General features: G+C 37.9%; 1 protein-coding gene across 2 annotated transcripts in view; it reads right to left on the bottom strand.

The window, feature by feature from the left end:
- The window catches only part of LOC120779182 (poly(rC)-binding protein 3), a 252,098-nt gene that overhangs the window by 188,860 nt on the left and 40,560 nt on the right, over positions 1-22,678 (bottom strand). For both annotated transcript variants that reach the window (XM_040111431.1, XM_040111429.1), the window contains exon 2: positions 12,859-12,972. The gene's annotated coding sequence lies outside the window, so the exon portion shown is untranslated. The remainder of the gene's footprint in view (positions 1-12,858; positions 12,973-22,678) is intronic.

Here is a 22,678-nt window from a genome sequence, read left to right as displayed (position 1 = left end):
TGATCTTTTTTGCCTGAATATTTAGAGAAAAACTACGGACAGCGGGATGTGATGATCACTATAACTGAGATCTCACAGGAGAACTGAAAGAACTTTCCAACATACTCTGATATCAGCCTGAACAAGCTACTAAATTTAGGGCAGCACTAACCGCTCTGACATCCCCAAAAACTGCTACGTCTATGGATTCCAGCTCAGCGGATTGCCAGCAGAACTACTTCACATATCTCCGTATATTTGCGGTTAGCAGTTAAATGCCGACCACTGCTTTGCGTCTGGAATCAAGGATAATAATGCTACGAGTTGCTTCTGCGCCTTTGCGAGAAAAGCGGCTACAGTGGGACTCTTGCTTATGATATTATAACCAAACTGAAAGCAGAGCTACATACATACAAGGAAGCGACTCGGCTGCTTGCTATTGAAGCGACGTCGCGTAAGTAAATCTGTAAGCAACTCAGCTGAGCATATAAATCTGTAGGTACATATGTATATGCCGGCATTACAAGGGCTGCTTGGGTATTTGTTTTAAACTGACGATGAAGTCCAATGTGCAACTACTGAACCGGCGCTAACGTTGTCAGTTGAAATGTGAATTCACTGAATGCATGAGTGGACGCAAAACAACGGCTTCAAAGGGAAATTAACATAAACGACGAGGGAGGGGTGTGGCAGCAAGCAGCGGAGTGCTGAGGTGCGCTGAAGAGGCCGGGCAGTCTGCCAAGGAGCTTACGCTGTAACAAGCTTGTCGTAGGCAGCTGGTTTGCTATGCAAATGAAAGAGGGCCAAAAGGGCAAGCAAAGTGGAGTAGGGAAGTAAGTAAATGAAGAGTTCGCCTGCGAGCAGCAATAACAGTGTGAGCAACAGAGGGCGGCAAACGCCTAACGCCCAGCATTGATGAGCTTATGCGCCACTTTATCAACGTTATGAACCTAGTAGTAAGTGTAATGATGAAGATTACTTACAACGGGGTGTGTGTGTGTGGCGCTGTGTGGGTCGATATGTGTGTGTTTGTTGCCGCAAACTGTTTCAGTTAATAACCGAGTTACTTGCAACAACAAAAACTAGCATGAAAGCGCAGCAGGACGTAAGTACCGAAGTTGAATTCAATGAAAAGCTGCTGCGGCGCTGTTATACACACACAATGCCAATATGAGTATGTGTATGACTATATGTGGATCTTTATACATACGCATACAATTTGCCAAGAAAAAGCTATGCGTTGTGGGTTTATTAAGTCACAGAAAGTGTATGTAAATAAGTGGAAAGAAAAGTTTATGCTATTATGCCACATGGAAAATAACTTGCCACGTCGCACACAAACAAGCATGCGCACCGTATGCTCGTGCTCAGCGCCTGCATGCGTGTGGCTGTGCGTATGTGCTATGTAAATTGTGGGCATCACTTCAAATGAACCAATGAACCGGCATGTTTGTGTGCACAAAGTGATTACTTATTAAAGGATTTGCGTACATTATTGTTTTACATTCTTCGTTGGGCACGTGCGCGCACAGCAGGGTTGCCAGAAGCGCAAGCCGATCAATTTGTAAGCAATGAATTTTGAATGGAAAAATTTATATACACTTGGAAATGGTTTGACAGCTTAGCTGGGTGTTTCGCCGAGCTTCTGCAGGCGTTAGTGGTATGTGCTTTGATATAATTTATCAAATTGAGGGTGCTAACGGGTCTAAGACACCCAAGAATGACTTTATGAGCGGATTTTTTCATTGCAAAGGCTTTTACTTACAAAAATTCAGCTTTGTTCAGTGCCGAGAGGAGACAAATCTACGATTCAGCATACCTCAGTTACATACAAAAGGCAGGACTTAAGCAGAAGTTTTGGAAATAATGATGAGTACCATTTTTTCATTTTTGCAAATCCTAAAACGTCCTCAAAAAACCCTCGCCCGATTCTTTTCCTATGTAGAGTCTTACAATCGCATGAAAGATGACTGATAGTCTCCTTCTCTTTTACCTCCTGACAGCCTCGTCTGGCTCTGATTAGATCAAATCATTGTTGTTTAATAGTTTCAGGTTTCTTGAAGAACGGTTGGTAGCTTCTTTTAACGTTGAAGTTGTGAAGCGTTTGCTGGTTTCTGTTACCATTGAACTTGTAGAAGAGTTGCTAGTTTCTGGTTTTAATTGAACTTGTGGAACGATGGCAGGTTTCTGTTTTTCGGTAACTTGTCGAATGACCGCTAGCCCCAGGGATGTATCTCAAGTACTTTATATCAAAATAAACAATTTTTGTTTGGTAGAGTTAGTTAGTTCCGAAGCCTATCAGGCAATGATACGAGTATGGCGTTTCACGGTACAAATCGCTCGCCACTCCTTCAAATATCTTTCTATGGCTAGCTTTTTTTTACTACTCCTTCTCAGGTCTTTTTTGGTTAATTTCACAAAAATGGCAACTCCGCGCATTTGCGGACACCCAACCAGCTTATGTTTTCGTTGCTGGTAATTATTGGTCACCGCTTTGTCATTTTTTCCCATCAACTAACACTTTTATGCAAACCAATATGCGCTCATTTACTTATGCGCTTAGGTTCGCCGTATATGTTTGTGCATGACCACGTGTTACCCCCACTTATCTATATAAAGTGTCCACATGGTGTTTATGGTCATTAAGCAGCTATATACGTAACGGCCCCATTAAGTCCTCGCTATGTATGTTGGTAGGTGAGTGTGCGATTCTGTATTTTTAAGCACAGTTCCTGTACGAGCGCACAGCAGGCGCATAACGGTAAGTGGATGAGCGAAATTAACGCTTTGTTGTTCAATGAATATGAAAGATGCTTTGAATTTTTTATGTCACCGTATATATGTATGTATACATACTCGCTTTAAATGTGCCCAGCTCAGACAAGCTTCGTGATAATTGCAATGACCGCACTCCGCGTCGCTCGCTTTGCTTTGACTGTCCAACGAAATGTAAAATAATCTGTAGCAAGCTTACACTCTCCTTCACTGCTTCACTCAACGGCATTCAGTAGATTTACGACCACTTTTTAATTTAGCTGCCAGGTCCCCTGCTCCCACTTTATTCATGGCGGCTTCATTATGGCGCTGCTTTCAATTTTTCCACAGTTTTTCATTTGCTATTTTGTCGTCGCCGCAAATTTCTATCCCCCTTTTTTATGTATTGTCAGTTCATGATCCTATATTATTATTTTTATTTCCCACTTTTCTGTCGCTTTGCTTGGTCAATTGAATTGGCAGACAGGTCACTTCATCCGTCAAGTTTCGTGGTGGCACGGCAGGACGAGCGCGACAAGGCTCACTTCATTGGCTCGTGGCTCGTCACCACAAAACGTAAATGTTGATAATGTTGGTAACATTTTTTTTTCAATTTTTTTGCATAGTTATTTTTACCGTTGGCAAGTTTTTAATATTCATTTCACTTTACAACATTTTATGATATTTTATTTATTTTTGTTTCTGCTTGTGTTGCTGCTGTGGCTAATGTGTGTAGGTGTCTGCTCACACATCCTTCAGTGGTTTGGTAGTCCTTCACTGGCCGTCTCTGGCAAGTTTTATTTTATTTAATATTCTAATGAATATCCATTTTTCCATTGCATTGCACACGAATGAATTTTAATTGAATTATATCTGCTTAAAGGGTTAAAACGGAGTTGCCAATAAATTGTGGGTATTTCTGTAGCATTTAACTATTCAATTAAAGTTCAGTGTTGATTTTACACGAAGCTTTGCATGTTTCAAAACATATGTTTATAACTGCTTGAACAGTGACCGAATGCCGCACCAGTTTTGGGGGAAATAAGAAACGTCTGGCTCATAAGAAATTCCAGAAATTCCTGCTTGCCTTAGACAACTCCATGTGATGATCTACTCATCTATCAAAAACTAACGGCATCTTACTTAAAAATATTTGTAATGATTGACGGCTTTTGAGACCAAAGTTCAATGGGTGTAACTCAATAACATGTGAAAATTTTAGTATTTCACTTAAAAATTCTTTTATAAATTTTCTGATAAAATTGCTTATATAATATATAGGCCATAAGCGGCTTGTAAGACTCTCCGCTAAAGCGCAAATTGCTGATAGCTGCTCCAGTTCCACCTTTATAGTCATCCAAAGTAAGATATTTAATTGAGCTACAATTCGAAAAGATTTAGACCTAATTTATGTCGAACAGTTCCATATTCCATGGTCTTTGTTGGAAGTAATTCAGAGTTTCCGAAATCAATTTTATGGCGAGATTTTTTTTTTATCAAAAGTTAATATCTTGCATTTTTTTAGTTCAAATTTCCAAAGCTGGTGGATCATTAAATTGATTTTCAATTACGTGAGGTATTTCGTAACATAGGTAGATTGGTTCTTACTGAGAGCGAAATTGTTTTTATCTTTCTTCCAGAATTTAAAAGAGAAAGAAATGTCAACACCCAAAGGAGAATCTATAACAGTTTTTAATGAAATAGTTTGTTTGTATCTGATGGTGGAGAAACGTATATTCGAGGGCTGACAAAAGTACATTTAAGGCTTACTATATGAAGTAAGAAGTAAAAAACAGTCGATGAGGCGTCTTTTCAGATTTTTGAAAGATATTTTTTATGGAAGAATTACACTGTTAGAGAGAAAATTTTTGAAATATCCTGGTGCATTTCTGCATCAGCGATGGCTTTAACTAATCAAATGGCTACCTTCTACTTTCCTTATAACGTCAGAAAAAAACAACCATGTAAAGGGACATCTTAACCTCAATTACCCCTCTTAACAATGCATAAACCCGCCACTGTACAAATCTAGGCAAATATTAAGTAGCGCAAACACTGCCAATGACATTATCTCCTACTCCAATGTGTAAGTGAATTAGTGAAAAGAGTTAAAAATAAATTTGCCATTTAGTTGAGTGCAGTTGAATGAAATTTGGTTACTTTTGCTGAAATTGATTTAAATCGAATTGAAATGGTATTGAAGTTATAAGTAGCTTCCACACAGTAGAAATCCTTTCGGAAAACTACCACCACACGCCACCTATAAAAATAGTGTAATACATTCGAACGGCATTTATTTTTTGCTTTACTTAACTGTGGGAATTTATTTTTTTTATTGAAAAATATCTGTAGTAGTTTTTGTTGGTTTTCGTACAAATAAAATGAGAAAACTTCTTTTGTCCACGAGTTCTTCTTATTCAACTTTCAATACAGTTGTGTGCTCTTAAAGCTGACCTGTCTGCATCCTGTGCACTTTTCTGATAAGTTTTTGCCTGCACACACATAGAGACACACAAATACATGTCAGTATGTGTGTGGATTTCAATTTTCTGTTTGCATTTTGCATATTCGCATGGTAATTGTCCTGCTCTCTTTCGATTTCTACCACATTTTGGTTATAAATTGGCTTAAAAGAAGTTGTCCAGCTGCCTGTTTTAAACCACAAATGGACACGGCAGGGGAAAGAAAGAAGTTCGAGAATTTTACGTTGACGAGTAGCAAACGAAAGTTACGAGTAAAGTTTGTGAGTTTATATAGATTTTTAAAATATATTTACTGAAGTATGCAAATGAAATAAACTTTTAAAAGATAGGAAGAAATCAAACCTTCTAATCAAAAGAGCCGGATTGAAAATATGTTAATATGTTTCGAGGAGTTGAAATAAATCAAGAAAGGTTATTTGCGTATATTTAGAGCTTTTGTCAAATCTATATCAGATGTGCCTTAAGACCTATAGAACTCAACTAGTTTTACATCTCATAAAATGTAAACAACGGTTGTGAACTTGGCTAAATGTAAACAAAGAGGTCATTGACCCGATAAAATGTAAATTTGAGGTTCATTGATTCAATTTCAAACTAATTTGGTATATGCAGTTGTTCTGCGGTACTTGTGGTACGCTATGACAATGGGTGAAAACGGACAAAAGCCACGCCTACTTTCCATACATATAACACAAATTTAAATACCTTCTTATTCTTTTATTTCCAGTAAACAAATCAGGCATCAATGATGATATCGGGATACAACTTTTCACAAGTAAATAGTACTCTCGAAGTATCCAAAAACTGTCGAAATGCGGATATAACCTAGACACAAAGTATCTGAACCTCAGTACAGTTAGCTGATTTTTTAACGAACACAACGGTTAATTTGTAAGTTCTAATATTAAAATTTTGGAGAATATTTTTGTGATGATGATTGGTGGATAAAATCGGATTAACACTTCTCTTAGCCCTCATATACATAATAAAAATATATCATCTCAATGCTAATTGGATGACAACGGAGTTCATTATCTCAGCTAAAGAATAAAATAAAGACATTTTATCTTTAAGGCATGCAAGACAATTTGTCAGTCTTAGAATAGATGAACAGCTGCTGGCGTATGCCGTATGCTGGCTTATGCCGACGATATTGATATCAGGAGCAGGATTGCTCTTGCCAACAGGTGCTACTTCGGACTGAGTAGGCAATTGAAAAGTAAAGTCCTCTCTCGACGAACAAAAGCTAAACTCTATAAGTCGCTCATAATTCCCGTCCTGCTATGTGGTGCAGAGGCTTGGGCGATGACAGCAGACAGAAGAACAGAAGACCTCCACTCCGTTGGAGGGACCAAGTGGAGAAGGACCTGGCTTCGCTTGGAATATCCAATTGGCGCCACGTAGCGAAAAGAAGAAACGACTGGCGCGCTGTTGTTCACTCGGCTATAATCGCGTAAGCGGTGTCTACGCCAATTAAGAAGAAGAAGAGGCAATTATAGTCTGAAGTACCTCAAAATTAAGTTTTTTCTTACAAAGTAATTTCAACATATATCCTCTTAAACAACAGTTTATTTTTGCTGCGCATTCTCATCTTTTAATACAACTAAAAATAAATGTTCCCTCGAAACAACTGCCGGTACCTTAGCATACAATTAGGCACGCAAAGGCTTCGATATCTTAAATCTAATATTAGTTGTTGCTATGACAAGTAGCATGACAATACTATTAAATATATATTTTCCGTTTAAATAAATCTGATATTCACGCTGTTAGAAAGCGTTTAGAGATTCAAACGAACACCAATTATATACTCACACCCAAAAATGTTTAAAAATAGCTATAGAAATGTGCGATGAATCTGATACTTTTACGTTGAATGGGAAATCGAATTAGCGAACAGTATAAATAACTGTAACTGCGCAGTAACACAGCGTCATAATATGCGTTTATACACCCGTATTACACAAGGATTATTGTGTTTATGAAAATGAATGATAGCGCGTGTTGCAGCTCCGTGCCCAGCACCGCAGGGCTGTGATAATTGGAAGCTAATGCCGAGTTTGTGCGACAAATTCATTTTCCAGCAAATCGAATATGTTCTTGTTATGATTGAATGACATGTAGCAGGTAGTTATTATGGCGATGATGCTGGGCACTAATTGGATTTATGCACACATTGTCAATAAAATAGGGTAATCGAAATATAAAGAAGCTTGTTAGACGTTGATGCATTTAGCGGTTATGTTGCGCTTATAAGCTTATAATGAGGTGGTAACAATAGTGTGAATATCTAAGCTGGAAATGTTGCTATAGCAGATAAAGTGGCTGAAGTATTAGGCTACTGTTTGACAGAACTCTTCTGATACTGGTTGATATGGTTTAACTCATATCTAATATCAATACTCATATCTAAATCATGACACTAACCCCCCGCTAAGATTAAAATTATGCTCCAGAGCACTGATTCTTAAAAAATCAAATTTATAAAAACAGTAAAAGTTAAAGTCAAACGCGACAGTTAGCAGCAACACATTGGATATGCAATCTTTTTGGCGCAGCTCACTCATAAAAATGCTGTTGTCATTTGAATACATACATATGTATGCTTGCTTAGCTACAGACGCCTACATACTTATATTTAAAGTGTTTGCGCTTTATTTTTATTTATTCATTAACTGTCGCACATAAATGCGCATATTTCTCTCAACTCTTGCCTTATCCTATATAAACATATACATATATATGTGTGTATGTATGTATGTGTGTATCTGCTTATAAATTTTTCAAAAAATATATGCGTTTTCTTTTGCCTCGCTTCTGTTTTATTCTCTACCCTTATATGTACACATATGCAGCGCTTCCAGCAGTCAAGTCGCGTTCGCAAGACTTTCTAAGGCCACCGGGGCGTATGAGTGCTATTTTGTTGCCAGCAAAGTACGTGAATGTCGCATGTTAATGTGAAAAACGCCAGCAGATAATGTTATAAGCATAAGTGTTAACATATTTAAGGAAATACACAAGCGTATAAGTTGTTCTAGCTGTGTGCAGAAAGTCAACACGCATTCATATTCGGAATTGATGTATTTTTAAATGCGAAATGGGAAACATTACGCAGAGAGTTAATCAATTTCTTAGAACACGAAAATTTGCATTTTAATTTGCAAAAAAACAAAAAAAAAATAGGTTGCACCGAAGTTATAATACCGTTATAACTACAAACTCTTCCTTGCAAGAACTTGATTCCGCTCGTTCAGTTTGTATGGCAGCTATGTACATATGTATATGCCGTAGTAATCCGATCTGAAAAATTTCTTTGGATATTGCATTATTGCCTTAGATTATATTCTGTGCCGAATTTCGTGAAGTTATCTCTTCAAAATAAAAAAAATTTTCCATAGAAGCACTTGATTTTGATCGATCAGTTTGTATGACAGCTATGTGCTATAGTGGTCCGATATCGGCCGTTCCGACAAATGAGCAGCTTCTTGGTTAGGAAAGAACATTTGCGAAATTTCAAAGCGTTAACTCAAAAACTGAGGGACTAGTTGACATAAAGGCATGCAGACTGACAGACGGATAGATGGACAGGCAATGTTATTGTATAAAACTACTTTTCGTGTCAAATTATTCGTTTTCAATATAAAATATTTCTTAAACTTGACGCTGTTTTCTGAGAATAAATAAATAAAATGTGTGTTTAGTTTTTCTTAAAGCTTTCACTAGGTGGCGCTATAGTATCTTTCTTGGTAATTTTATTGGATTGCTTCACAATTTTGAAGAGTACTCTCTGAAGATTTCAAAAGGACACATTTTTCTGAGCACTGAGCACAAGAAACAAGCTTTTGAAAGAGTCTGATAGAATGTTGACGCCATTATTGGATTACTTAGCGTCAAGCTGTCATATAGAAAGCACTAAAATCGGCGACTGGGTCTATAATCGATATCCAGTTGCCAGCCATCATACAAAGTTCAGTGAATTGGTGTCCATCGTTTCGGCAACTGTTTAGATAGAGACCTAAGTTCAATTAATTGACCCAAATAACTTATATAACGCTTTATGAACACGTCATTAGTAATGTTACAGAATACTCATTCGACATCAAAAGACTCCTGTGTTAATTTCCCTTTGCCTGTTTTGACACTAACGTGACACACTAATGTCAAAACGTGTGTCAACTCTATGCAATATTGTCTTATTCAATGACACATACGTGAATATCGATATGCTTGCGTGCGCTACAAACGTCAGTTGCAAAATTCATTACATGGACTAGAGTGCGACAGCAGTTGTGCGCGAGAAAAATGTCAAGTGTCAAGCGTCAAGTGCGCGCAGTGAAGATGCTTGTCATGCCACAGCATCCCGCTGTCAGCAATATCCATATGTTAATGCATTTGAATGGCAATAAGCATATTACACAAGTTCGGGCAACTAAAGAAAATTTTATTTATGAATACCAGTCAACATGTGAGGCATGCTTCAAAACGCAGAAGCTGAATCTAACTAACGGTAAGTTAGTGGGTGTTTCAGTCACATGCGCTGACTGTCAATGAAATGCATATTTCCAAGCGCTTTTGCTGGTCATTATGACAGTCATTGCTGGCACCTTGTCGGAGTCAGAGTGTCTTGGGTTGATTTAAGCGACGGTCGGACGTGTGTTTTTTAGTTTTCTTACTTTTAACAGGCCTGCATACATCAGTCATTCAGTCATTTGTGAGCTTTCCAGTAGACGTAAGCGCACATCAGTCATGCAGGCAGCTTTCAAATTTACTCATACACATGCGGATGTGCAGACATCAGTCATACAGTCAGTTATTCAATCAGCACACACAGTCTGACAGCCATTCAGCAGAAGTTTTTAGTTTACTTTTTACTTGCTTTTCAAGCCATTATTTCAGTTGCCAGCACTAATACATATGCATATCCGGTACACATATCCTTTTTCAGACTTTGCCTGTGACAGCCACACACACAAGCACACAATGCGCATTTAATTAAATACACGCAATACGTATTTTCATTTCGAATTTGCTCGCTCGACTGATACTATATTCGTTTACCAGCCCAACAACGGTACTTCAGCTCGCACAGCGTCTGCTCGGAGACACGTCTGCCAGGATATCAGTGTATCAGCGTTGATGAGTTATATAAACCACGCTGCCGGTTTTTATTTACTCGCACTTGTTGTTGCTTGTTGTACAAAAATATGCCATTGCATTTGGTGTTGTTGTTGTCTTCGAACATTCATAGTACATTACCGTTTTAATGGCAACAGCTCAAGTTTTATGAGAAAAGTTTGTTGTTTACTTTCGGGCGGCAACAGCTCCATACAAATGCCATACAATATGTGTGTGTATGAGTTATTGCATTATCCACAGTGTATATGTATATGCTCGTGTGAAAGGTTTGCGTAGTCATGGACCCGCTGTGGTTTCCGACATTTATGAACTGGGCTTAAGACAGTGTCAGAAAAAAAGCGATATACTCTTTTTATTAGCGCTGTAAGCTGCTAGATAGCGAAAAACTATAAGCTATCAAATTCTCATTTGGCAAGTGATTTTTGAAGTTTACAAGGCAAAGCACCACCAATTATGAGTCCTCTTAAGCGCGAGGTCTTACTTTAGGTCAATTCTTGTGATCCTCGCAAAAGGGATCCCAATTTGGATGTTCCACAACTGGTAGATCAGTCGTGTCGAAATAAAATGTGTCGTTCGTGCCTCCTTGGACCCGAAGAAGTACGCACGCTACTGTAGCCGGTGGACAAGGCGAAAAGATGTGTTACCCTACAGTTGTGCAAAATGTTTAAAGACTGCGCACCACTTGTTTTCACCAACGAGGAGATTCAGAGTGCCATCAATAAATCAAAGACATCGAAAACAGATCTACTGATGTTACCCATTGAACATCTACAATGTGAAGCCCGCATGCTTCCGGTTAAGGAACATAATAATCGCCAAGCAGTTTCTACTGGGCTTTTTTTGCACAAAAGAGCCTACCAATAATCTGATTGAAGTGGATCTGTCTCCTAGTAACAGTAAGAGGTCCTTCGTTGATTACGTCGACGGCTTCGATCAGTTCGCCAACGAGACTTCGGACCTAATTCACTTCAGGCAACTTCATCGAATCCCTCTCAGTGAATGCCGTACTTGGACGCAACTGGGGTATTGTATTAGGTTAAATTCCTACTTAAACAGAACCGACCTCGACATACCAAATATACATATGTCAAGTGGACAATGAGTCCCCGCATGACTTAACCCCTTTTTTGCATGCCCATCCCAATTACTTTCAGTTATCTATACGCTAAGCGTTAGCAAAACAGGAAGATATCAGATATCTACATCCCCAAGCATTTAAGAGTAATATATTCCAAAAGTTAGCTTATGTAAATTGACTTTGCAAATGTTTAATGAATTTAACTAAAAGATATTCCACTTCCATTCTATTGAAATTGGAAGCTCCTCTGCCTTAGGCTAAAACCACATTTTGCTGAATTTTTGTGAATGTGTGGAGATATTTTAAAAGGTTTAATTTTTATGCAAAAATTCTCATGTACATTTTAATAATTTCATTTCTTTTATTTGCGGTAAGTGCTCTTCTCAATTATGCTGCAGATTTGCAGGTATTTTGTTCATTCTAGTGCCTTTTTGTTACGGAATTCAGAATTAATTTGTTATTGGCTGAGAAATGCACATTCTAAGCTTCTTACAAATTGTTCAATTTCCACACAAGTGTGTTATGTAATATATGTAAATAAAAGTGTGCTGTGGTTTACTTGAAAAATGTGTTGTGGGAGCAAAAAAAAACGCTGAAGCTATAATACCCTTCCCAAATACAAAAGGCCCTTACTGAACTTGATTTGGACTGGGCCAAAATGTGTAAATTTTCAGATCGACATCTCAAAAACTGATATGTTGGAAGAACATACAAATGCACAGACTGTCCAGGGTATATCAAACAATTAAATATGTACATATATGGTAAAAAGCGTTATTCAACCAACTATGGCCTAGTATCATTTCCAAGAATTTATAAGTACATGTGGCAAAGCTTAGCAACATAGAAAGTATTTGATTATATCAGAGTCAGTTGTGACAACATTATGCCGCTCCATTTATTGGAGTTCTGCTCTTTTCTTACCGAAGTCAATATTATCGGCCTGCACACACATATATAGTATATAATATGGTATAACCGCTTCCTATGCTACCTGAAATAAAGTTCAAACGATTTTAAGACACAAATTATGCCTAAAGATTAACTAAGATATGTTAAATTTTACAACAACTCCTTGTAGAAAAGAAAGTGGAAGTATCATAAGTGGAAATTATAAAAAAGAAAAACAAAATTTAGCTCGATAAATTCTCGCTTAGTGCTCTCAGTAATTCAATCAATCATTTCTACTCAATAATATATTTTTCCCTTAAAAGTGTGAAAAGAACGGCACAAAGAAGTGATTTGCTCAACCAACGGAGTTTTTTCGGTGCATTATTTAAAAACTACGAAATTCTCAACCCATTTATGTAATTTGCAAAGTTCATTGTACATTTTTGTTAATTTTTTTTCGAATTGGACTTGTGAAAGGTTTTTAGTTCACTTTTTTCTTCATAAATTATATTAAATTATAGATTTTCATAAACTTACCTTAACTTCATCGCTTATCATTGGACTGTATGCGTGGTGAGACTTTCAACAGGATATTTCAGAAAATTCAGCGTTCGTAGCGATCATTCCATTAGAATAATTGTCACTGAAAATCTAAAAAAAAGAAAATAGACTGTCAGTAACTATCTACAATTGATTGATTTTACTATTTCCAACCAAAAGAAACGCAAAAAGTAAAATCAAACGAAAAACTGGCACACTAAAAATCAAACAGCTGGGTTGAAACTTTTAAAACTTTCGGATCGAAATAAATTTCAGATTTTTTGAAAGTGATTTCTATATTTTTGTAAAATTTTTAGTATAATGTCATATAAATGCTTTTCTGTTTTAATGTATAGGATGCCGATATAATACTGATGAAGGCTAGGTTAAGTTAGATGGCTGATCGAAGATCACATGTGGACTTATATGTAGTCCCTTGTGTAGCTATAGAATAGAAGAACGCCTGTGCTCGGCCTGGGCAAAGAGAAGGTTAATGTTAAATAAAGTTTAAAGTCTCTACAAAATTCTGAGAAGCTTCGAAATTTGTATAAATTTTTCGATGATATCTTTCTATAAATATCACAAAATCTCCTCTTTCGTTTCTCCTCATTTGATTTAATAATCTATCTCATATTTTATTTTACTAATAGCTTCCAATCCTTAGTATGTATTGTCGGTTTGACAGGCATGTGTCTGTTGTGGAAGATTTCAGAGTTAGATACTTTCAGAACCTTTTAGGAAAATTATTCCAAAACTGATGCAGTAGTAATAAGGCTGAACAAAGAAGACATAAAAGACCATATGAGTTGTAAGCTTACTCAGGTATTGGTAATCCAATACCAGCTGGGAAATGCACATACTTTTTGCCAATAACTGATAGGTCTATGAGCATAAAATATAATAAATCATGTAAGAAGCACAATAAAACAGCATAACATCTAAAATTATGCAATTACAGAGTTGAAAACTCATTTAAAATACCTTTATGGGGAGAGCGTAAATAAATTGACCATTTCGTTGAAAAAAAGCTGTAGATTGTCGCATCCTAAAAGCGGCTATTTCTGGAAATTCAATTTGTTGAGACACCAGTACGCATAATTTATGTAAGTACCAATTATTTTGTGAATTATATAAGCATATTAAAAATTCAACATCTACAAATTCAAATACAAATTATACGAACAAATTCAATGGACCCGAAAGTGAATGGAATTTAAGCATAAATTATGAGAAACCCAACAACTGCTTAAATAGTAGCAGAAACTTATGGCATTAATAATTCATGGCGATAAATATCGCTTTAGAAGTTAAGTCTATGCCAACATATTTTTTCTATTTATTTATTTATATTTTTTCCAATCGAAGAAAACGTGCGGCATTAGCATCCTTATCAATGCTTAAATGGCGAATAAGTCAAGCGTATGACAGAAACAAAAAAAAATATGGGAAGAAAATAAAAAAGAGAAAAAAGAAAAAATAAATATGCGTAGAAAAAAGATGCCAAGCGAAGAATAGAAACAAAGCGCCAAGAGAGTACGGAGTAGAAGAAAATCAAATGCCAAAGGATATCAAAAACGCGAAAAGAGCAAAAATCAATAGCGAAAAAACGCGCAAGAATTTTACTTGTACATTTTTGGGATTTATTTACTTAAAGGAAATATTTCAATTTTATGAAAAAGTAGCGCGAGCAAGAAAAAAAGGCGGGCGCGAGCAACTTTTTTGTTGCTTATTTTGTTTTATTTAAGGCAGCATACAAAATCAGCAGCAGCTTAGCGCCGAAAAGCGGCACAAAAGCCAAAAAAAATATAAACGCAAATTGAAGAAAGTCCGAGGAAAGTAGCTTAAAAGGCTTTAAAAGGGACCAAAAGCTGGGGTGATGCGCCTAAAAAAGCGCAGCAATTTTACTACACAGCATACACACAGACGCACTCAAATACTCCTACACACACATGTATGCGCAGCTGAGTGCTGTCGAGTATTGGGCAAACAGCAACAGCGAAAAAGGCAAATACACGAGCTATGAAACAGCTGAGCGAAAAGTAAAAATAGAAACGTTGTATGTTGGTGTGGGTAGCGAAAATAAAATAGAATAAAATTTGTGTACAAAAGAAGAAACATCAAAAAGTTTTAATACAATTTGTGCGAGCAAAATGCACAACTCCTTCAACCCCGACAGCGCACTCACACACACACACACACGGAGTAAGTTTTAAATAAATATTGATGCGCATATAATCTTTAATATTGTACACACACAAAAACAAATTAGTACGCTTGTGTCTGTGTGTTTCTAAGTGTGCTTGTGTTTGTTAGCCCTTTGTATTGTTTGGCAAATCAGTAAATGACATTCAAATTGTAGATAGCGCCACAGCAACACAGCAGGAGTTGATTGGCATCGGCAAGCAGCAAATACAAATACAACAAAGACAATTGGTGTGCTCAAAATGTTAGTGAAGTGAAAAGCTAAAAAAGAGAAACCAAGACTGAACGTTAGCTATGGCTGCAGCACAGCTATAATACCCTTCACTGGTGTATTTATTATAGCATAAAAGGGTATAAAAAGATCTGTTTACAGATTTTAAACGATTAATTTGTTCGGCAGCTATACATATGTTATTGTGGTCCGACCTAGACCATTTATTGGGAGATTGTAGCTTTGTCCTAGATAATAATCTGTGCCGAATTTCATGAGGATACCTCGTCAAATACAAAAGGTTCCCATACATGGATTTAACTTTGATCGTTCAGTTTGTATGGCAGCTATACGCTATAGTGGTCCGATTTTAACCATTTCTTCATAGACTGCATCTTTGCCTTAGACAACAATCCATGCTAAATTTCGTGATCATATCTCGTAAAATGAAAAAGCTTGGCAAACAAGCACTTTATTTCGACTGTTCAGTTTGTATGGCATCTATATGCTGTAGTGATCCGATATCGGCCATTCCAACAAATGAGCAGCTTCTTGAAGAGAAAAAGACGTGTGCTCAATTTGAGAACGTTATCTCAAAAACGGAGAGACTCAATGTGACATTTTATATACTTTATAGAGACTACGAAATTTCCTTCTGTGTATGATTAACTCAATGACAAACTTATATAATATGTGTAGGGTGTATAAAAGGGAACGAAATCAAATGAATAAAAAGAACCAGTTGGAGAACGCGTGCGTCTTCGTCTCCAGCATAAGTGAGTGTAAAAGGAAGCAGTCAACACCCGGCAACAAGCAACAATGAAAACAACAACAATTCCTGCAATAACAAGCAGTCATCGATGTTGTTACGTCAGACACTTCTGCCAGAACGTTGCCCCTCGTCAGCTGTCCAACCGTCGTCGATGTCGGCGAACCACACAAACTGTGTTGAATTCTCCAACAACTCAAAAAATTCATCAGTTCGTTTGTCTATAGAACACCCTCCCATTCTCATCGCTCAAGTTGTCTAGTTGCATCCGTGGCTGCCTGGCTGCCAACTAGTAAATTCTCTTCCCACACTACGCTCTTTCATATCCATTCGCCACTCAGCCACAGATTTCCGAATATCTCGCCGATGCAATAGCAACAATAACAACTACAGCGACAGCGGTAACAACAAAGTGTCTCCAATTCAAATCCCAATTTCCGAAATATTGAAATCTGTGTGTAAATAATTTAATTTGGTGAAATTTAAGCGCACAAATACAATTACGGAGACACTTAATGTTTGTGCCCATATTTGGCATACCCTGTAGGAAAGTTTCTTGTTACTAATGTTGAGACAATTTGCATCACCATTCCAATCTGTTTCCCGTCGATTCTTTTACACTTTCAATGAGTAAGTCGATGCAAGAACACTACCATCTAAAGCTGGCGATTATGGGAGGCTACCACAGATACATATATATATTACGAACTCAGATCGATATTTGGGTATACGAATCTTCGACAAATCTGTTCTCTAAATGACTGCAGGACGATTGTTAGCCTAATGACAAGTCAAAAACTACTGGCACCACATTCTTGTCGGATGAGCATAAGTGACGACGATACAGGCAGAAAGTGAAGCAGGCATGAGAGAACCGTTCCTGCGATTCTGTCCAATATTATCTAGAACTCGTCTTAGAAAATTGGGAGCTTCGCAATGGCAAGATGAAGGATCAAAATTAGATATTAAAACGTCGGAACACCTCTTATGATTCGCTCCAGCATTATCTAGAACTCGTCTTACATATCTAGGAGCTTTGCTTTCAGAAGATTAGATGAAATATCAAAATTAGATATCAAGTCGCACCTAAAGTTCGTAAAGGTGTTGTCGTCTAATGACTAATACTTCAGCTGAAATTAAACTGTACCTCTAGCTGGCATTACTAAGAACCAGTAGGGTTATATTTGGTCTGACAGCCTGTTAGTATAACCTATGCTAACCGTTTTAGACAAAGTTTAGAAAATCTGACCTAAGCTAATCGTTTGTTGAGGAAAGCAATAAACTCTCGACCCTTCCAATTATAATGTATAAATTTTAAACTCGTGCCTGTTGTACGACTGCACCAGCTTACATTGTCTGCGGAACCGTGCGCCACATAAATTCGTGCACCACGCTGCGTTCGATGCCATGAGATTCATGAGAAAACTTTCTTACCGCCATTAGTTTAATTTGGCAGCCGCACTCCTCGCACGCGGCCAATATGCCACCAAACTTTCAACTTCATTTTGTGTGCGACTACATGAAATCGAGTTCGCCAACTCAGTTTCGCCTTGCTAACAACCTTTTAAGAAAACATTTTCCAAAGCACTTATAGTTTAATTTGCGAGTCGATATAGCGTTAGCATTGTTGTTGCCATAGCAGTTGGCAAACACACAAACGGAAGACTTAATATTTCCGGACACGTGTGCGTTCTTTTTTCTTAGCAAGCTCCAGCTGCCCCGCAATGCTTGACATACAAACCGCTTATGCGGAGAGCAGTTGTTCGAAGCAATTGGTTAGAATGCCCGCTGAAAAACGTCAGTTCGCACACGAAGCTCATGGCGTGGGTTGAGATTTTGATTTCAGCAGCAAATGCAGCGAAAAATGACAACCAAACCGCATAAACTGAGACCGCAGAAGCGCACTGAATTGCAGCACATTGCTTGCTTTGGCTGCTTCCTGTTCGCCTGCCAACCAACTTATGCGGCTCCATGGTGGTCGTCCTACTTTCGTCGTTCAACGCCACACCGTCATAACAGTACATATCCACGAGCGACACATTGTGCGCGTCGAGCAAGGACACAGCACGTCCGTACACTTTCCGAACGCACGGTACTCCAACTAAGTGTAATATACCGATTAAGTATGTGCGCCTATGTGTGTCTCGCACTGTGTTTGTCGCTGCAGAGTGACATTTGTTGTGCCACAGTGCGTCAGTAACTGCTACGACTAACCGGCGCGCCCGTGCGCCACTTACCGCGATCTGCTCCCCGAGCGCAGCTACCAGAGATTTCACGACACCATTACCAAATTACGCCGTGGGGTAGAAACGACGAGACGACCAACTTTTCCAAAACCCAGCCAACGCGACAGAAACCCGGAGTTTCGCGGCAAGAAAAAAAGACGACGCAACCAAGAGAAAAGAAGAAAGGAGAGAGTAAAAAAGGAAATTTTTAAAAAGTAAAAAATGGCAGCGTAGCAAAAACCAAGCAAAGGAAGCGGCGTGCGGATGCGGCTGTGACGCTGACTGTGGCTGTGGCAGCCGTAGTATCACTTTATGGGCTGCTGTGGCACCGCAATCATAGCAGACGTGCAGGGTTGGAGAGCGAAATGGTGAAAAAAGTGTATCCAAATAGTCATTTGAGCAGATAATTTTCAATGATTATGTGAAAATTTGTTCCTTTTTTGCCTCGTTTACACCACGCTTGCCTACCAGAGCCACACATCATTGCGACGTCAATGGCGTTCGGGCGTGTATTCGATTTCGGAAACGGGCGTACAAGCGCTGCCGATTGCCTGAGTGGAATTTGAAATGGCGTGAAAAGCGTTCGAGCGCTGTCAACAGTTTACATGGCCGTTTACAGTCGTGCGGAATGGGCACATTGTTGCTCAGCTCGACGTTCGGCGTCGCGTCGTGTCGGCGTGGTTGGTTGACGTTTTCAATAGTAGATTTGCGATAAGCAAAAATTCACTTGGCAGCTGAAGAAAGGGTAACAAAATTAGGGATTACTGTTGGATTTATTATCATTTTACTTTAATATTTTATGGTTTAAGGGGAAAAAGTTTATTGAAAGTTTTTGCGGCAGACGTTGGAGATGCGCTTTTATTGAACTTTAGGTGTGAGTTAATAAAATTTGCTTAAGTGCTTTATAAATGTGGATTTAAGTTTTTGATGGGTTGCGAAATTGAACTATATGGCAAGCGTTGCTCATTATAAATTAATTCCTTATCTATGGAACTGGATAGCGTTAAATAATGGAAGGGTTTCTAAACGCAAAATAGTGAATAAAAAAATAGATTATAGTTATCGTGGAATTATTCGTTGCCTCACGAATAACAGCGTATGTACCTAATCTAACCTAACCTCCACATCCCGGCTGACGGAATTCAAAGGCTCTCTAAACAATATTGTTAAAAGTCAGGTACAAAGCTCTGCTCAGCTTCACTGACTGGAAGTATTTACCCGAGTACCTCAAAGAAACTCGTTTAACCCCCAAATTAAGGTGTCTTTGATAAGTTAGTTGCGTCCTCCTGCTCCCCTCTGTGCCAGAAACTTGGTCATGCCTGAGCACGCCCGTACTCTCAGCGAGATCAAGGCCTGTATAGCAGCTATGCTTGCTTTGCTTACTGGGGGGCATTACTAACTCAGTCTTTGGATCCGATCTACATTTCGAATGGAGTTCATCTTAATACTCTCGTGTCCCTTGGAAGCATTTAAATGGAATACGGGCGTCCTTTAGTTGAGAAGATGGTTCTGTCTACTCCTCCGGCGTCCTTCCAAAGCCTGAAGCAGACACGGCTGACATACATACAGACTTGCTTTCACTCCACACTCCTTTGGCATCTTGTTTTTCATCTCCTCCTTTTTGATAAACGCATTTAACACACCCGTTTACCCACATTAACGCACAAATTAAATTGTGTTAAGTGAATATTTTAAAACTTCTACCAATGACAACGACAAGTGCAACAACAACAGCAACATTGGATATATGTATACATATGTATGTTTATGGTTGTGCGCAGAAAAAGCAACAATAATGAACTTGGAAAACTCAATGTCGCAACAGCAGTCGAGTCAAGTCCAACAGTATGCTCGTGAGTACGAACATAGCTGATAATAGGCAGAACACTCACAGCAGTAACAACAATACAAAATGTTGCGGCAAGTCCTACAACTCAGAGAGGAAAAAATTTGTACTCACAATTGCCACAGTCAGTTTCGCAGAACCCTTATCAGCGATGATGTGATAACAAGAAGTGACAGCACTCAGCTGCATGTAACGACTAGTGAGCCGATGAAAGGACTTATAGGAAATTTTGCTGCTTAGGAAATAAGAAATGTGTAGTGAGTGTTCAAAAATATACTGGAACTAGAAATGAAATGAAATGAAATGGTACATAATTATATCGGAAAGTCATGGTTTGAAATATTTTTTCCAAATTTGAAATACCCTGCATAGGGTGTAATGAGTTTGCCACAAGTTTTGTAATATGCAGAAGGAAATGTCGGAAACATTTTAGAGGGTTTTTCGAAATGATTAGCGTGACGAGCTAAATCGATTTGGCCATGTCCGTCTGCCGGTCTGCCTGTCCGCTTCTCTACCCGTCCGTATATATGTACGTGAATTAGTCCTTCAGTTCCAAGCTACCGATCAAAAATTTTGCGCACATTCTTTCTTTACTAAGAAGTTGCTCCTTTGTCGCAATCGCCTATATTGTACCATGATAGCATATAGGTGCCATATAAACTACTTACATGACGCAAGAGTATAAAAGCACCCAAGAATTAACTTTCTAATGGGTATCTTAAAAACTGACGAATAAATTTGTATTATACCTAAACAGCTTCGCTTTATAAATCGCTTGCTTGAATATGGGTTTAGACTCATAGTCTCTCAGGCGAAGTTGTTTAGAATGACCCGTACAAAAGATCCGATTTGCCATTTTTTAGTAAAAAGAAAATCTACCCTTCTCATGTACATATGTATGCACATACAGACAGTAATGTATTATAAACAAATGTAAATCATAAATATAAATTTCAAACAATTTGTTTATATTATAAACTCACCCCTTTTAAACTTGCCTTGGCTATATTACACGCCGCGCTATTTGTTATTAATGTTCTTATTATAATACTTAATATCCGACATACGCGACGTAAGCCCACCGCACGAAGTACCACACAGCTTGTTACATTCATACATACACTAATATACACACCCACGAACAAGCCCGATTGCGCACTTAAGGAATTTGCACCACATACTCGAACTTTCGACGAATTTAACACACTACGACTTTCACGATACTGTTTTTTGCCTTCATTAACGATTTTAACTTTAACTTAAATAAAAAACAAATTAACCCTTTAAATAAATACTTTTCACTAATTTTAACAAATATTCGCGACATCAGCCAAGAATTACGTGTGTTCACTCTCATTACCACTTGTAACTAAATATTTTTACGGTTACATTGCATTCCTCAATTGGAATAATTCAGCCGATTTTCCCTTAATTTGGCATTCCATGCATTCTACAAAATTCGAAACTCTTCTAAAATCGGTCACAACTCTTCATCATTACCCATTATTATATACATAATAAGTTGAAGGTCAACTTCGAACCCTAAAAAATTCACAACAACAATGCAAACAATCATAGTGTCACTCATTTGCATTTCTCAATGATGAGCACGCAGCTTAAGTCACGCATACACGAACGTATGAGTGTGTGTATGCGAGCTCTTTGCGCAGCATTTATTTGCCGGTGTAACACAGTTAAATGTAAGAGCGCATAGATAAAGAGAGCTTTGATGCGATGCGTGCGAGCGGTCTGCGCAACATTGATAGGCAGGTGTGACTGTTACATGTAAGTATGAGCGCATTGCTGAAGAAGAGAGCTTAGAAAACGCAAATGAAATGAAATGAATTGGAAATGCAAGGGTGCTGGAAGTATTGCTGAGAGTGCGAACGCATCCTAGCGTTTTGGCAAGAATAGTTAAGAGTTACAAATTGTAGAGAAGTTAAGAGTGAGTTGGCAAATTTACATGCGTGTGAGGCACATGCAAAAGGAGTGGAAATTAGAGTTCTAATCGTTTAAGTATTATTTGTTGTAAAATATGTATAATTAAATGCGAAGAAAATTAATTTAATTGTTTTGTAAAGTAAGAGAGTGTATACATACATAATTAGACTTACTTACTCACATGCTGAAAGAACACATAAGAAAAAGCGTATATAAGAATGTATAGAAAATAAATTTCATAAGGAGAAGGTAGAAAAGTTAAAAGCAAAAATCTTATTCGCGAACTGCATACTTATTGAAAAATTCTCAAAATTTAAAATTGATATTTTTCCAATAGATTTATGAAATAAGCGTGTTTTTAAAGCTTTTGATGAACTTTTTTCCCAAATAAAGTCTGACATGAGAAGAGCTGTGACTTCTGTTTCTTTCTTTTTTAGCACTACAACCGTGGGTCGGTACAAAACTTCTTCTGTTGCCTTTATCCTTTGCGAGGTAATGACAGTTGTCAATCAAGATGAAGTCCTTGTATGGAAAACTTTCTTATTTGACGAGATTTCTTCACGAAATTTGGCGGGAGGTATTGTCTAAAGTAATAATACAATCTGCGAAGAAATTATTCAGAT

The sequence above is a fragment of the Bactrocera tryoni genome, chromosome 5 (assembly GCF_016617805.1).
Source record: "Bactrocera tryoni isolate S06 chromosome 5, CSIRO_BtryS06_freeze2, whole genome shotgun sequence".
NCBI lineage: Eukaryota > Metazoa > Arthropoda > Insecta > Diptera > Tephritidae > Bactrocera > Bactrocera tryoni.
This window is presented reverse-complemented; position numbering and strand designations above follow the sequence as displayed.